The sequence below is a fragment of the Tiliqua scincoides genome, chromosome 4, assembly GCF_035046505.1.
Source record: "Tiliqua scincoides isolate rTilSci1 chromosome 4, rTilSci1.hap2, whole genome shotgun sequence".
NCBI classification, from domain to species: Eukaryota; Metazoa; Chordata; class Lepidosauria; order Squamata; family Scincidae; genus Tiliqua; species Tiliqua scincoides.
In genome coordinates, this window is record NC_089824.1 from 12,467,590 (window position 1) to 12,484,437 (window position 16,848).

Here is a 16,848-nt window from a genome sequence, read left to right on the forward strand (position 1 = left end):
ACCTCCTGATTTTAGAAAAGGGCTATGTCAGAATGCCAGATGCAGGGGAGGGCACCGGGAGGCAGGTCTCTTGTTATCTGGTGTGCTCCCTGGGGCATTTGGTGGGTCGCTACGAGATACAGGAAGCTGGACTAGATGGGCCTATGGCCTGACCCAGCGGGGCTGTTCTTATAGTGCCTTTGCAGACAACCTTCAGCTTTCCTGGTACTCCAGTGTTACTGGAGATATTACTGTACCACTCATTTCCAAGAAAGAATGCACGTGGTCAAGTAGCACATCAGCCTCTCAACTGTTGTCTGGGGTCTGTAAAGCAGAAACGGAAGAGGAATCTTCGCAAGGACGGAGAAGACAAGACAGACTTTAAGGAGCTGTCGATGGGAGGTGGATTCTGTAAGGTAGTGGGCAGATCACGGAGAACTGAGCACATATGTAGAGGGAGACCAAGGGACAGAAAGAGGGCTCAAGTGTGGGTGATTCACAGGCACACAGTGGCGGAAGAAGAGACAAAGGAATGGTGGAGTAGATTCCAGGGACTGCAATGAGGCACATCCTAATATAGCTCTTGTGGGGGAAGGAACTGCACTGTGAATGTTTCCTATGGGCAAAGAGCAAAAAACAAGAGGGAACTAGAACACATTTAGGCTCAGCAGAGGCAGGAAGTGAGACTGCGGAAGAAGACAGCTCTGACCAGTCCTTCTCCTCCTACAGGCCATTGGGAACTGCTGGAATGGGGATGTGGTCAGGGAACTCATTGACCCATCAGTCTGAGGCCTCTAAGGAGGGGGCAGAGGGGTGCTCATCTAACAAAGCCCTTTGTGTATTACCAAAAGATGCTATATAAATGATTGATAATAGTCATTAAAACAACAGCTATTTAGTAGGAGAAAGAGAGAAGATCTGTCTGACCCAAACAGGACCTCTGGCTTGAAAAGCAGAAGACAGGACCACTGCTCAGACAACCGGTGGTGTCTCATTTTCAAGTGACTTATTGTTTTGCAATTCAGCACCACCGCTTTGCTTTCACTGAACGGAGGCCGAGAGAGAGACTGTGGTCTTCCGGTTGACCAATCCGGTCTGGCAGCATTCCCTCATTCAAAAAAAAAAAGGAAAGTTCTACATAAGGCCAGACAAAGATATATACATTTCTATAAAATGTACATGTGTACCTTTCAATATCGAGCACATTTTTTTTCTTGAACAATTTTGAGTTTTTAAAAAATGGGTCGCATTTGAAAACACTGTGGAAGTGTTTTTTAGGAATCTCACCCCACCCAACCCATCCCCAGCATACTGGTTTAATTTAGGGCTGCAATCTGCACCCAAGCGCACAAACCGTATAAATCATGTCTTCGAAGAACACAGGCACCTCTGCTTTAAAGCAGAGTTTAACCACTAAGCAGGGAAATTTCCAGGAGCCAGTGGGGCAGACAGGAGCAGAGACAAAAATCTCTCCTTTCCAAAGCCAAATTTATCCCAATTAACCTTTGCAGTACGGCAGTCCCAGCTCCAAAACCTTCTTATTATAAGAGCAGACTGAGATGGACTTTTTGTGGTGGGAAAATACCACTGCACAATTAATTTTCTTGCAATGTCCTTAGGGTAAAATGTTCTTGTGGATCAGTTCCTGTGTGGAAAAACCACATCCTGACAAACGCTAGAGAACAACCATGTCCCCCAAAAGGAATAGCCACGTGCAACATTTGGCACAAAAAGCCCTTTTGACAGGGCCATGGGACCACGGAGAGGAAAATTCACCATGTGGCATTTTTTCCCCCATTTCAGAAATGGCCCTTAAGAGTTTCTATGTGGACTTCTAGAATCCTACAGGCTGAAAGGCTGCAAAAAAGCCAGTAGTAGGCTGGAAATTTAGAGTCCACTTTAGGGATCAGCAACTGCTGAAGTACTGCACAGATACCCTCCTCATCCTCCCCCCCCCCCCAATTTATTCATTAGATTTTTAGCTCTTGCCCTTTCCTCAAGAAACCAAGAGGGATCCAGGAGATTCCCCTAACATACCCTTTATCGTCACAACAATCCTATAAGGTAGACTAAGTTGAGAGTGTTTAGGTCAAGGCTGTCCAATGGGTTTCACAGCCCAAAAGGGAATCTAAACCTGGTTCTACAAACCCAACTGTCACCACTACACCACAATGTTCACAAAAGAGTAAACTGCTTGCGTACGTGTCGGGTGGGCGAATGAACAGCTGGCCATCATGTACAATAAACTAGTTCTTAGCTAGCCTGGCAACAACCACAAGCACTTTGTATCACTTCAGGAGCTGTGGTTGGACAAAGATGCTCTCCCTTCAAAGAACTATAATTCCCATGGGGCCCTTGCACAGAGAGTATGATACGCAACTTCGGCGAAACACTCACAGTCATACCAAGTCAGACCATTGGTCCTTCTAGCTCAGTATTGTTGTTGACCCTGACTGGTAGTGTCTCTCCATGTTTTCAGATAGGGCACTTCCAATTCCTATCTGGAAGTTCAACCTGGGACTGTCTGTACCCAAAGCAGATGCTTTTCGATGGAGCTAGAGTCCCTCCCTAAATTATTCAGTAGTAATGACACAGGGGATTGGCTTATAGGACAGCTGCATGCCTGGCATTGTGGAAAAAAATTAATAGAACTCTGAGCATCCCTACCCTCTGCTATGCAGAACAAATTGTTTTTAAAGAACTTCATTCTTATCTTAATCAAAATTTCTTTAGCTGATGTAGGAAGTGGCGGGGATGATTCAGCGAATGCCATGGCCTGAGTCAGTGAATGATCAGCTGGATCAAGGGCTTGCATGACTCCTACCGCTGCCAGCAGTATGCCACTGAAGGCCTGGGCAGCTGTAGCTATACACACACTGGCATTCCAGCTACATTCCATCCGGACAACCGCACAGCCCTAAATGCCACTTTTTACTCTTTGCACTGAAGTCAGAGAGTTTCTTCTATTCAAAAGAACAAGGCCCAGTTCTTCGAAGCAGCCTCCCAAAAGCAGATCCTGTTAACAGGCATAGATTTCTTTCAAAAAGCTTTGGGGAAAAATGCTTTGGATTTCTCCGTTGTTAGAAAGCAGCATGTGAATAAAGGATTACTGAGGCAGCCATTGCTGCCATGTACAGTAAGATTTCCAACCACGCTCCAGGACTTTTCATATAAGAACTGCTTTGCTTGGTCATCTCCACAGTCCAGTTAACCCATGAGGTTGTAGCTTACAAAAACAGTAGTTTGCAGTCCACTGCCCAGCACTAAAGGACCCAGGCTCTGCCCCCCACATTTCCAGGTAGGGCAGAGAAAAATTCCTATCTGAGGGCCCAATCCTATCCAACTTTCCAGCTGCAATGTAGTCCCTAGGTAAGGGAACAAATGTTCCCCTACCTCGAGGAGGCCTCTTTGACTGCCTCCCCGCCACAGGATGCAGTGCACGCCCCATTGGCACGGCTGGAAAATTAGCACTGGAAAATTAGATAGGATTGGGTCCTGAAACCTTGACAAAGTCACTGCTAGTCACTGCTGACAATACTGAGCAAATGGCCAGTTACCTTGCAGTTTTCTCTGTTCCAGGGCCCATAGCATTGCCCAGGTGTAGCTCATCCATCACGTGAAAAGCATAACTCACAGATGCTACACTCAGAGTTTCTGAGCTCGGGTGGAACGACAGCCAGCCATGAAAGAGAAGGGGCAGAGAGAAAAAGGGAGCCTCCTGCTTGGGAAAAGGATATAGGGCTATACAGGCAGAGATAACTAGTCACTAGAAAGAGACCGGATGGAGGCAGTACCTGCAAAGCCTAAGGAGGGAGGCTTCCCTTTCAGACTACAAAGTTAAAGTGGGGAACAGTCAAATCATCATAGACAACAAGTCCTGGAAAGGGCCACAAAGGCAACCGCAATGCAGCCCAGCGCACAAGGAGGTTTCCGTGACAGCCCCCCACTGGAGGATGCAAGGCGCACTCCACTGGAAAACTCTCAGGTAGGCAACCTTCAGTCTCGAAAGACTCTGGTATGGCGCTCTGAATGGTGGTTCTGGAACAGGGTCTAGTGATTCGGGAGTGACAATCCCTTCCACACTGGGAGCAAGTGCAGTCTGTCCCTGGTCTGTCTCCCTGGCTATGGGCCTTCCTTCCAAAACTCTCGTATGGTGCCCAAAACCTGCCACATTCATGTTGAACAAATTTCAAGCCCTCACCACAAGAATAAGCCACAAGATCAAGTGGAAAGGACTATTCAGCCATCATGCTTTTGCACCTTGCTCCATTTGGTGGACCCTCAGGGGATTAAAGCACAAAACCCGGAAGCAAATCCTGCAAGCCTGGATTTCGCTGGCACTTTGGCATATGAAAAAGAGAATGATCAACTAGAAAGCCCGTGCAGTATTGGGTTCAAATCCGCCCAGGCAGGGCATAGGAGAAGGGGGTAAAGGGGATTATTTGTACCTGGGCCCAGGGTCAAAAGGGGGGCCCTGGAGCCATTATGTTTTCCAGTCTACTCAGACTTGTTGCCTGCATGGGATGCTGAGGACACTACCATGACTGGGGATGCTGGGGACACTACTGATGCCACATGGGTTGGTAGACCTGGGCTCCAAAGACTTTTCCAGCTGTCTTTACCCTCTCCCTACCCTGTTTTGCACCTCCCTGCCCCTATTCTGCTTGCCCTTCACCATCCTCCCCGGCTCTGTTTCACCCCTTTCTCTTTGCAAAGGGACCCAAAAGAAACTTTGTACCCCCTGACAAAATTCCTCTCAGAGGCCCTGCCCCCAGGTTTAAATCCCCACTCAATCACAAAGCTGATCTGGGATCAGTCACTAGTCCTCAGCTTAAGCTGCCTCACAGTGCTATCATGTGAATGTGGGGGAGACATGATGACCTAAGTCTTCAAAGGAAGGGTAGAATAAAGCACTAAGGAAAAATATTGGACGTTCAAGCACCCTTACAATCTTAAATGGGTGGTGCTGCTGATACATGGAAGATCCTGGCTTAGAAGAGGTGATGGGTTCATACAATTGTACCTACTGATCACCAGTACTGTCCATAACCAAATATGCTCCATGATGTACAAGAGTGAGGAGGTGAATAGCAATAAAAAGCTGCAAAGGCCCCAAACAGAAACATTCTTTGCAGAGGTAAGCATGCAATGTATTCTAAGCTACGTACTTTCTTGATTCCTCCAACCTTTAATACTGAGTTTTGACGGGGTGGGGGGGGGGGAGATGTTTCAAATTCTTCAGGGCAAATAAATGCAAGAAATTCAGACTGGATGTTCACCATGACCATCCTCTGTGACTTTTCAAGCCTGCACTGCTAAAATATTTGACCAGGTGAGCTGCATGCCAGGACCCTTCAGGAAACGACCTTAGATATTCGCCTATGGTTGGCAACCTTCAGTCTCGAAAGATTATGGTATAAGCCTACAGCACCCGGTATTCCCAAGAGGTCTCCCATCCAAGTACTAACCAGGCCTGACCCTGCTTAGCTTCCAAGATCAGACAAGATCAGGGATGTGCAGGGTAAGAGTTGCTGCAATCTCCCTATAGTACCTAAAATTTTTGCCAAGTAATCAAGCTCCAATTACCACTTTGCCTTATCTCCAGGTCAATCAGAGGGCAGAGCCTTTCAACTCTGAACAGTTTCCTTTCTTTCTCAAGCAGCAGGCAGGCACCACTCATTAGAAGCAATTTGTTTCTACAGCAACTTCACTGGGAAATTCCAGCCAAAGTTAACCTTTTATTCTCCTTCCTTCTTTCCCTTTTGCAAATGCTTGCAAAGCAGGTCTGTTTTTTTTCAACACCAGGATGGGATCCTCCTTTCCATTAGAAACAAAGTCCCAGGCTACAATTCAGTGCACCATTACTTAAGAATAACACCCTTGGAAAGCAGTGGGTCTACTTCTCAGTAAAAAGGGTTGCAAATATATGCCGCTCCATCTCTCTGCTGTGAACTGAATTGCACACTCCCAGTTATGTGTTATAGGTTGCATGTTGTATGCAGAGCTTCTGGCTTAACACACCAGACACCTTAAAGGCAGATTTGATTCATGGTTCTCCTGCAGTGGTTCCCAACCTTTTTCACTTGCATATCCCTTGGCAGCCCATTTCCATAAATTGTACACTTCATATTAGCAAAATGTTTGTAATAATACAAGCCCTCATCTCCTCTCAGACTTCATGTATTCATCACATATTTTCTCTTTTCATCTGTTTGAAGAACAGAAGACTCTGCCTTTGCACTGTTTTGCACCAGAAGTGTGCTGAGAAATTCTGGGTGATTGATCACTTTCCATATTATGTTTCAGTTTTTTTACTGTGCTGGTTTTCAATCACTGGTTCATACATGAATTGATGACCAAAAAACTAGCTATTGGTGGGGCTTTCACAACCAACTAGCTACCTCCCTTCCTGCCTTGCTGGTCCTTGCAAGGTATTCCTGTCTTGCAAGGCATTCTGGAGCACGACCTGCCTTTTTCTACCATTATTTCATTCTTTTTCAAGTACCCCTAAAGGTCCTGTTGAGTGTCCCTGGGAGTACATGAATACCAGGTTGGGAACCACTGTTTTACTGGTATGTTGTTTACAGTACACTTACTCTGAAAGTGTTTACAACAGGGGTGCTCAATAGGTGGATCGCGATCTACCGGTAGATTGTGAGGCAAAATGAGTAGATCGCGGAGTGCCGATCCCCCCCCCTTCAGGTGCCTCTGGGAGGAAACGCCGGGAGTAAGGCCCATTCTACTCAATGGGGCTTACTCCCAGGTAAGTGTAGCTAGGATAGCAGCCTCACAGCCTAATCCTAGGCATGTCTAAGGAGTAAGTCCTGTTATACTCAGTGGGGCTCAAGGTACACCAACATACATTGTACACATAAATGTTATATGTTATGATGGCGCGAACATTGTAAAAAAAAAAAACTCTGGTGGATCTCCGGGCCTTGCTGGGTTTCAAAGTAGCTCTCGAACCAAAAAAGTGTGAGCACCCCTGGTTTACAAAAAGGTGGTGAAGACCAGAATTTAGAAAGAATGAGAATGTATCTTATGATCTTTTACTATGTTTTTAATAAATTAGAGACTACAGTTCTTAGGTAACAATTAGTGGTAGGTTATTTTTCAGGATCTGGCCTCGGGTAAAATCAGACAAAACTATAGCCAGACACCCCCCCTAAGTTTAACTCCCTACTTATCCGAGGGTCATAGAAAATTCCATGACTGTTGGATCAAAACATGCCCTCGACTTGTCTGTGGGGCCCCGCCCCCCCTTGAGTGGCGCTTAGCATTCTGCATCCCTGTGCCCAGATCAGCTTGAAAGAAACACAGCACTGCAGCAGAACGGTAAGTGTCACTCAGTACAGAGAGGGCTCTTTTGGGACACAGCAGGTTCCAGTTTGGAGACCTCTGATTTAAGGTATAAGCCAGGGAAAAATTCTCCTGCACAAGCCCCACCAAATCAAATGGAATGCACATACGAACACTTCCATGATCCTCTGTTTCCTATCAGCCTGTCCCTCCCTTGTGGAACCTGGAGGGTGAAGACAGCTGGCTGCAATGGTCAACCCAATTTACTCCAGTGTACCACCCATGGCTCCTACAAGGCTACACTCAAACAGTCCTGCACAACCTGGTTTGGTGGCTTACAGATGCCATTCAATCTCCACGTACTGTAAAGCTGATGGGTGTTCAACAGCCCCCATACCTGCAGTCCTAGCTAGTATCTCAACAGCTGGCTGCTCAAGCTCTGGGCAGATCACCACACAACTGGTAGGATGCCCTTGACTTAGTGAAGAGGTTTCCAAAGACTCACAGGGGAACTTCACAGCCTCTTATTCCTGGCTTGCCAGGCACAGACATAGCATGAGATCTCATGCAATTTTGGCCTGGTGAGCTGGGAAGGAGAGGCTGTGTGGTGCCGCTGTGAGTGCAAAGGGTGCCACAGTCCCAGTGAGTTTGGGAACCACTGGCTCGGTGAATCCCCAGATGTACCCTCTAGTGCAGGGGTGTCCAAAGTTTTTGGCAGGAGGGCCACATCAGCTCTCTGACACTATGTCAGGGGCCGGGGGGGGGGGAGGAAGAATTAATTTACATTTAAAATGTGAATAAATTTACATAAGTTTACATAAATGAATATATTAAAGATGAACTTATATGAATGAATGAAGGTCTTGCAATAGCTCAAGGCCTATAAAAGACCTTGCACAAAGCAAGGCTGGCCTTTCCTTTGCTGCCACTGCTGCCTCACAGACGTGAAACAGCAAGCAGTGGAGGGAGCCCTCATCCCACAGCTCACATGAGAGGTCAAACAGTTGCCCTCACACTGAGAGCAATTGCGTTGGGCCACTGCAGGCTCCCACAAATCTCCGGAGGGCCAGAGGCTCATTGGAGACTGGGGGCTCCCTGAGGGCCGCATTGAGAGGTCTCGAGGGCCGTAAGTGGCCCCAGGGCCGGGGTTTGGGCACCCCTGCTCTAGTGTATGTGGGCTGTAGGCTTTCCTTATCAGGACTCCGGTCAGAAGCTGCTTCCAAAACTGGTCAACAGCTCATCTCTACCAAATATCTTCCTCCACTCTCAAAGAGGAAGGAGCTTGGAGTGGAGAAGCTTCTCTTTCTCTATGGGAACTAGGTGGATCTGCAGCCATGCCACAATTCAAGGCTGGACCAGAAGAGACTGCACAAACAGTAATGACAGGTCATGTGTTTTGCCTGCTGTGCCACACACTTCTTAACAGTGGAAGCTAAATATTTAAGGAAGGGTGGCTGCTTGTTTAATTTCCTGTCTCGGCTCTCAAAGCTTAAAAGGGAAGAATCTCAACATGACAAGCAATTGCAGAACTTCCAAGAGATGGGAGGCCCCTGCAGGTACAGTAATACATCTTCTTGTCGAGGTTATTTCTATGCAACCTCTACAAATTGCATTGAATAGTATACATTCTTCTTTGCATTGCTTTCTCCTGTGGAATTTAGCCTCCATTTAGTTTGCAGACCTGTTTTACAAGTACAAGCAGAAAAGGAAAGGAGAGAAATCCCTTTTTATATCCAAAGGAAGGAAGTATATGACTATCCCTCCATTACCTTCTCCAGTTTTCAAAAGCTAGGACATGCAACTTGGACAGTATATTTTCTAGCTAGAAACAGAGCTGAAGATGATGGCAATTTGCTGCTTCCTCCACCCCCCACCCACCCCCCCCCACCCACCCCCAGCCAGTGATGAAGCTGGCTTGGGCAACTCTTTCACCTCCAGTTCTTCCAAGGTGCTCCTGCAGAACATTTGTGGGCAGGGACCTGAAAAAAAGGACAGCAGGCACAAACCTAACCAGGTCTACTCAGAAGTAAGTCTTTTTAGTAATGAGCACTGAGCTCAGCAGCCATTAAACTGTTTTCTGAGGGTTTTCTGAGGTTGTGGAACTTACAGCACTTGCAGGGAAGGGGGTGACTGATCAGAGACTTACCAGGAACACTAGTAGTAGTTGATACACATGGTCTCCCTTGTCTATATACTAATGTACAGAGTACTTTAGAAACAGGATGAATTTGAAACACAGGAAGATAAATATGATCATATAGGTTATCACAGAAACTTGGTGGGATGAGACCCACAAGTGGTATATAGTACTGTACTTGAAGAATATAACTTGTTCAGAAGGAATAGACCCAACAGAAAGTATGATAGGAGCTGCATTACATATAAAGAATATACACAACTGCATAGAAATCCAAGAATCTGAGTATCAATTGAAAGTGTCTAGATAAGAACAAACAGAGAGAGAATAAGAGTGATACTATCATGGGTGTCCTCAACAGGCCACACAACCAAGCAAAGCTCATGGACGATGCTTTTCTAAATCAAATGCAAGCTACAGTGGTAATTCAACGATTCTGACATCTGTTGGAAGACTAAGGGCCCAATCCTATCTGACTTTCCAGCACCGGCGCAGCCGCAATGCAGCCCAGAAGTAAGGGAACAAATGTTCCGTAACATTGAGGAGGCCTCTGCAACTGCTGCCCCACCAAAGGATGCAGTACACACCCCACTGGCATGGCTGCACCAGCCCTGGAAAGCTGGATAAGATTGGGCCCTAATTTGGCTAAGAAAGGGTGGTCCAATAAATTCTTGCCTTGCTGTGGCTTCACAAGCTTTCTGAAAAGTTGAGAAGCAAGAACAGCATGTATGGTTACATTTAAAAAGAGGAAGGTCAAAGCACCGCTGGGCCTGTTACACGGAGAAATGGACAAAGAGAAGACAGGGCTGCTCAGTTCTTATTTTACACCTATCTTCTCCCACAAGAGAAATGTGGTCCAACCTGACAACTGTTGCACCAATGAGAAAGTCACAGCTCAAGACAGATAAAGGGATGGAAAGGGAACACCTAGTTACTTTAAAAGAATTTAAGTCTGCAGAAACAGATGCATTTGCAAACACCATCTGTGTCCTGGTTGCAGTTCAAGGTCAGAGCCAATGTCCTGTGACTCCTGGAGAACAGGTGAGGTGCAGGAGGACTGGAGACAAGCAAATGTTACCATTACCTTTCCAAGGGGAAAAAGGAGAATCTAGGAAACAGATCAGTCAGTCTGATGTCAATACCTGGAAAGATTCAGGAACAAATTATTAAGTGGCATTCTATAAACTCTTGGAAAAACGGGGGGTGTTATCTAGGAGCCAGTATGGGATTGTCAAGAACAAATCCTGCCTTTTATAAAGTGACTAGGAAAAAAAAATCACCGAACTGCAATGAACATGATGTACTTAGATGTCAGCAAAGCACTGGGCAAAGCTCTAAAACCCCTGATTTTTAAAACTGAAACATGTAAGCTAGATGCTACTCCTGTTGGGAGAGATCAAAGTTGGCTGAATAACTGTTCCCAAGATGTGCTATTTATTAATGGTTCCACATCATCCTAGAGAGAGATATCTAGAAGGGGGCCAGAGGGTTCTGTCCTGGGTCCCATCCTGTTAAACCTTCTTATAAATTAGCTGGATGAGGTGACAGAGGTAATGCCTATCAAACTTGTGGATGGCATGAAGCTGAGGGAGGGGGACAGCCAATAGCTTAACTCAGGATTCAAAATTATATTGACAGGCTCAAGCTCTGGGACCAAAATCTTTGGGATCTTCTATCATTTCAGAATAGTTTTTCAGTTGTGTTCAGAGATGGCTCTTAGAAAAGAGATGTTGGCAGCTACAATTTGGATAGTTTTTTTTGGGGGGGGGGGGGGTCCAGTCTTGTGGATGCATTTTTTTTTGGGGGGGGGGGTCTGTAGATGTGTATTCAGATACCCATTCACATGTTTATTTTGCACAAATGCAAAAGTCAAATGATACCACTAGAAGAGATTAAAGAGAATGCTAAACCACATGGGATGCTGGAAATAATGACAGCTACTTTCATCAGTGAAACCATGACACACAAAGTCTCTGATCTTCCACATAGAAAAAGCTGCTTATTACTGAGATGCTTTTAAAAACAAAAAAAAAAAAGAACACCCGTAATCTGTCTTGCACAGAAACAGGAAAAGCCAACCCTTTTCAAAAGGTTTTATTTCCTTAACTCTCCAGGGATGTGGGTGGATCCCTCCCCCCCCAAGTTCTTTCTCAGAAACACATCTTGTCCTTCGCATACGCATGTATATTATATAAATAAATACACACACACACACCTTCCGAACATAACTGAGCGCAATTGACCATCCGCTCGGATACTGCTGAGTAATATGATCTAAGGAGATGGAGAGCGCCCTGGCCTCGGGCCCCAGGAGCAGACAATTACTTTGAAAGACAGCCACTGTCTCAAACAGAGCCCTGCCAAAAGGCAATCTTAACCAGTAGCGTGACTGTACAGCCCAATGACCAATTAAATCTCAGGAAACCACAGCTGACCTTGTCCAACATCACCCACTCATTTAACTCCACAATGGGCAGCAAGGTTGTTGATGCACCAAGTCCATGTTCATACAAAGCCATACTCTTGCGGTAGATCCAGGGTGGACAACAACAATAATAATAATACTGGTATTTGTATACCGCCTTTCTGGTCATCGGATTACTCCTCTGACTTTATTCAAGGTGGTTCACATAGGCAGGCTATCTCTAAACCCCCCAGATGACAGAAAGGTTCTATCTTTCAAGAACCGCACAACATTTCAGATGAATCTTTCACGGTCTGGTATCGCTTTTGGCCCCCCAGTTGCCTCTCATGCTGGCTGGCCGACGCTGCAATCCTACTACGAACATTCACTCACCCTGAATATATCACAAAAATAGTGTACCTGTTACTTACAAACATACCCTTCATATCCTAGAATTCTATTGTTCTCACTAAAGGCAGGAACAAGCACTGCAGCAGAAACACAGCAGTAGCAAAAGCTGGGGGGGGGGCTCCCATCTCTTCGCTCTCCTTAGTGACACCAAACAATGAAAAATGTGTATCATGACATCATAGTGCAAGCCTCCTTGCCCGCCCGCCCCCCCCCACAAAAAGCAACCAATGACGTGAAGCAAGAGTGAATTGAAGAAAACTCATGACACAATGATAGCGATGCCAAATGTATGGCATAATAAGTATTCCTGATGAAGGCAAGGACAGGTCCCAGTTCATGCAGAAAGCCCAATGGACCCAGCATCTCCAGGAAGAGCTCCACTAAAACCCTGCCAAAATCCCTAGGGAGATGCTACCAGTTAGCTGAAATAATACAGAGCTAGATGAGAAAATGGCCTGACTCGGTAGAAGACAGTTTAGTGTGTTCTCCAAGAGGAGGAAATACAGGGGCACTGCTCAACACACCAGCCACACATCGGTCACAGTGTCTACTTCCAGTCTGAAGTCAGATTCATATTGTTTAGTACTCTCTAAAGAGGAAATTCCAGGAACTTCCTTTTACCCCTTGCAAACCAAAGTATGCGAGCCTTACGGTGCTACTGCAATGCTTATTTACAAACATACACCTTGAGCAAGTGAAAGTCAGAAAGCATCCAGGCAGACAGTGCTAGCCTGTACAGCAGCATCAGTTTCCCAAAGCAAACAGTATACCTTTGCGGCCTCCACAAGAGGCTGTTTGTCACCAACCAACAGCAAAATACCAGGCATTTCTCTCCTTTACAAGCTACATTCCAAATGCTGGCCTTCACCCTCTACTCAAGCAAGCAGTGTGCCAATACCCAGCGGTCACCAGTACATATGACAGAAACATCCCCAACCAACTCAAAGAATATTTTGCTAGCAACAACACAAAGACAACCCCTTTGGGCCACAGCGAATACACACATGTGTTTACATCATATGGGCAGACTGGTCTAAACTGGAGATTTCGTGACTGAGACAATTCTCTTTAACCATTCCACTAGCTGGTGAACTGAAAGGGTGTCCTGTCTGTATTCCAGAGCCTGCAGAATTGCCCTTAGGATGCACACATACAAAAAACAGCCAAACCAGATCAAGATACCTCCCCAGGACTACCCTCAATCCTTCTCCAACACCCTCAATTATCACATCAACTTGCCCTCTAATTCCTAACTCATTTCAACTGTTTTTTGTATTTTGTTTGCTTTGTTAAAGGAAAATCTTTAAAAAACACATTTGTGTGTGTGTGTGTGTGTATGTGTGTGTGTGTTCCAGCTGTATGGAAAAAATAAAGGTGGACACAGGGGCATCAAAATCAATGATTTTATCAGTGGGTACTAGGGGTGTTGAAAGGTGCTTTCTAGGATTTGCAGCAGTTAACCAGAATAGCCTCCAGGGGTTGTCAGCAGAGCAAGAAAGCTGAAGGAACAGGGAGGGAGAGAGAAAGAACTTTTTTCTCCCATTTGCATAGTATTAGAACACAGGATCAGTCACAGAAATCAACTGGCAGGAGATTCTGGTTAAACAAAAGGAAAAACTGCTTCACACAATGCTCAACTAATGTGAACATCACTGCCATTGTGATGATCACAGGATTTAGATGGACTCCTCTCCATAAATCTGCCTATCACTGGCTAAACATCATACATGAAAGGGAGGCAATATGCCCTTAAACATCAGTTGCTGGGGAATAACAGTGGGAAGAGGGCTGTTGTTTTTATACCTGCTTGTGAACTTCCTAGAAGCATCTATGGCCAATGGAGACAGCACTGTGCTGGACTAGAAAGACCTGATCCAGGATGGCTCTGCTGTTTAAGGAGAGCACAAATGAGCTTCTGAGAATGGTTGTTTGAGGAGAGCACAGGAATCTAGAGGAACTTAGGGCACCTCCTGGACCTTGCACTCAGCCTCTCTTGACACTTGGTGGAGTGCACAAATCTTGGCTGATGACCAAGGTCGGACTGAGCTCTGTGGACCCTGGATGAAAGGAGGAGCGGCAGAGGCAACTCGGAGAGCCCTCTGAGCGCCCTTCACTCCAGCCAAGCGAACAGCTCACGATGAGTCGGCAGAGGCAGAATTACATCAACAGTTAAAAATTCAACAGCTCCCTCGCAGAGGGCAAATTCCACAGGCTGTGGTTCGGCAGCGAACAATGAGAGCTAAAATTCCAAAACCAAGGAAATGATAAAGTTACAGTGATAAAAAAATTCCAACAGATGTACAGTAGCATCCTAACCCAGATGGAATTTCCTCACTGGCCATGTAATAACAGAGTCACTCAAGTTACACAGATTACGACACAGAGCAGGAAAAATATGCTTTCCTTCACTGTACATTCTTTAATCCAACATCCTTCAGATTTTTCCAGAGTGTTGTACAGTACCAATGAACCAAGTTCTTTTTTTCCCTGCTAATAGGGGGAACCTCTTGGAAGAGAAATACAGGCAGGGCGAAAAGGAATGTAGCATTCATGAGAAAGAGAGAGTATGAGTAAGCCTTAATATCCGCATCAGTAGTAAAAATGTTCTTACTAATCCTCTCTGGTTACAACAGGCTTTCTTGATTATACCATACAATAGCCTTTAATGCAGTGATTCTCAAACATTTAGCACTGGGACCCACTTTTTAGAATGAGAATCTGTCCGGACCCACCGGAAGTGATGTCATGACCGGAAGTAGCATCATCAAGTAGGAACATTTTGAACAATCCTAGGCTGCAATCCTACCCGCACTAACCCAGGAGTAAGTCCCATTGACTATCATTGTTAAAAGAATATACATAGTAGCTTGCTCAAAGTACATGACTGTAACACTTCCCCAAATGCAGTCACATACAATGGGAGCATTTAATATATTAAAAATAAAATATTGAAATGAATGGGGACTCACCTGAAATCGGCTCATGACCCACCTAGTGGGTCCTGACACAAACACTGCTTTGACAAAAATCACTCACTACTGGTGACCTGGCATTCCCAACAGGAGAGTGGCAGTGACAAAGCTTTCTTTCTTTCTTTTTGGAGACATGTTTTCGCTATGCTTCTGCAAGTGGTGGCCGCGTCAAGTGCTAAAAGCATTCTCAGTTACCAGCTCCTGCCACTATCCACTCCCCCCCCAACAAATGCTCTAAGACAGGGGTGCTCACACTTTTTTGGCTTGAGAGCTACTTTGAAACCCAGCAAGGCCCGGAGATCTACCAGAGTTTTTTTTACAATGTTCACGCCATCATAACATATAACATTTATGTGTACAATGTATTTTGGTGTACCTTGAGCCCCACTGAGTATAACAGGACTTACTCCTTTGACATGCCTAGGATTAAGCTGTGAGGCTGCTATCCTAGCCACACTTACCTGGGAGTAAGCCCATTGAGTACAGTGGGCCTTACTCCAGGCGTTTCCTCCCAGAGGCACCTGAAGGGGGGGTCAGCACTCCGCGATCTACTCATTTTGCCTCGCGATCTACCGGTAGATCGCGATCCACCTATTGAGCACCCCTGCTCTAAGAATATCCCTCTGCCATGATATAAGGCTGTTCCTTGGAGCATTCGAGAGTTTAAAGAATTAATGCTGACCAGCAGGACTATGCAGCTAAGAATGCTATTAGTGCATCATGCGATGTTGAAGCTGCAGCTCTTTGGAGAGGTACAATGGAGAAGGGTTTTAAAACAGAAAAGAACCTGTTGCTGCTGCCACATCCCACAATACAGTTTTTAAAAACAAAACAAAACAAAGTTTGCAAATCTTGTTGCAAATGTCTGTTCTCCTCACATTTTAAACTTGCCAATTGTGCAACAAATTAACACACACTTTAAAAGCCCCATTCCCTCTCTCCGGTGCGAGCCAACACAACCCTAAACTTCCCTCCACAAAACAAAATCCCATGAAATCTCACGAAACTCACTCTCTAATAAAGTATGCATAAGATTGCAATCTAAATAAGTACCTGGGAGCTTTGGCCAACTTGTAATTTTCAGGCTTGCCTGTGCTGGGGAGTGATGGGATTCCACCTACACCCCAAGCAAGCTACGCCTGTTACTCACTGCAAGAGCATTTCAGCGCTGTGCCAACACTCCCTGCTCCCCACCCATCCATGCAATATTCCATTGCACTGACCTTTGCATGCACCCAACTTCACATATGAGCACCACATTATCTTTCTATGTGTACCTTTGACATCAGTGGGCATAAAAGCCTGGTTCTGTTGACATATCCTGGAGGTGTGAACACACATAGAGGGCTGACTGGCATGTGCTTGCTTCATGTGAGCCTGGTTCATATGCACAAACTGTAATACACATGGCAATTGAGAACCTTGCTTTTCCAGGATTCTACTGGGGAAAGGGGCCTGTAATGTAATCCTACCCTCTCCTGCCATTCCAGGCATTCCCTCACCCTAGATATGTTGTGACAACAGGCCTAAAAACAGAGCTCAGAATGCCATTCATCTTCTTTTCATTAACATAATGTGTTCAAAGCAGGCTAAGGACAGCTGATGAAGAACAGTGTCAATAAATGATCTTATACAAACTCAGGAGC

General features: G+C 45.6%; 1 pseudogene; it reads right to left on the reverse strand.

Annotated features, from left to right (window-relative positions):
* Nucleotides 1-5,398: 5,398 nt before the first annotated feature.
* Nucleotides 5,399-5,518, reverse strand: LOC136650641 (5S ribosomal RNA; annotated as a pseudogene).
* Nucleotides 5,519-16,848: the final 11,330 nt, after the last annotated feature.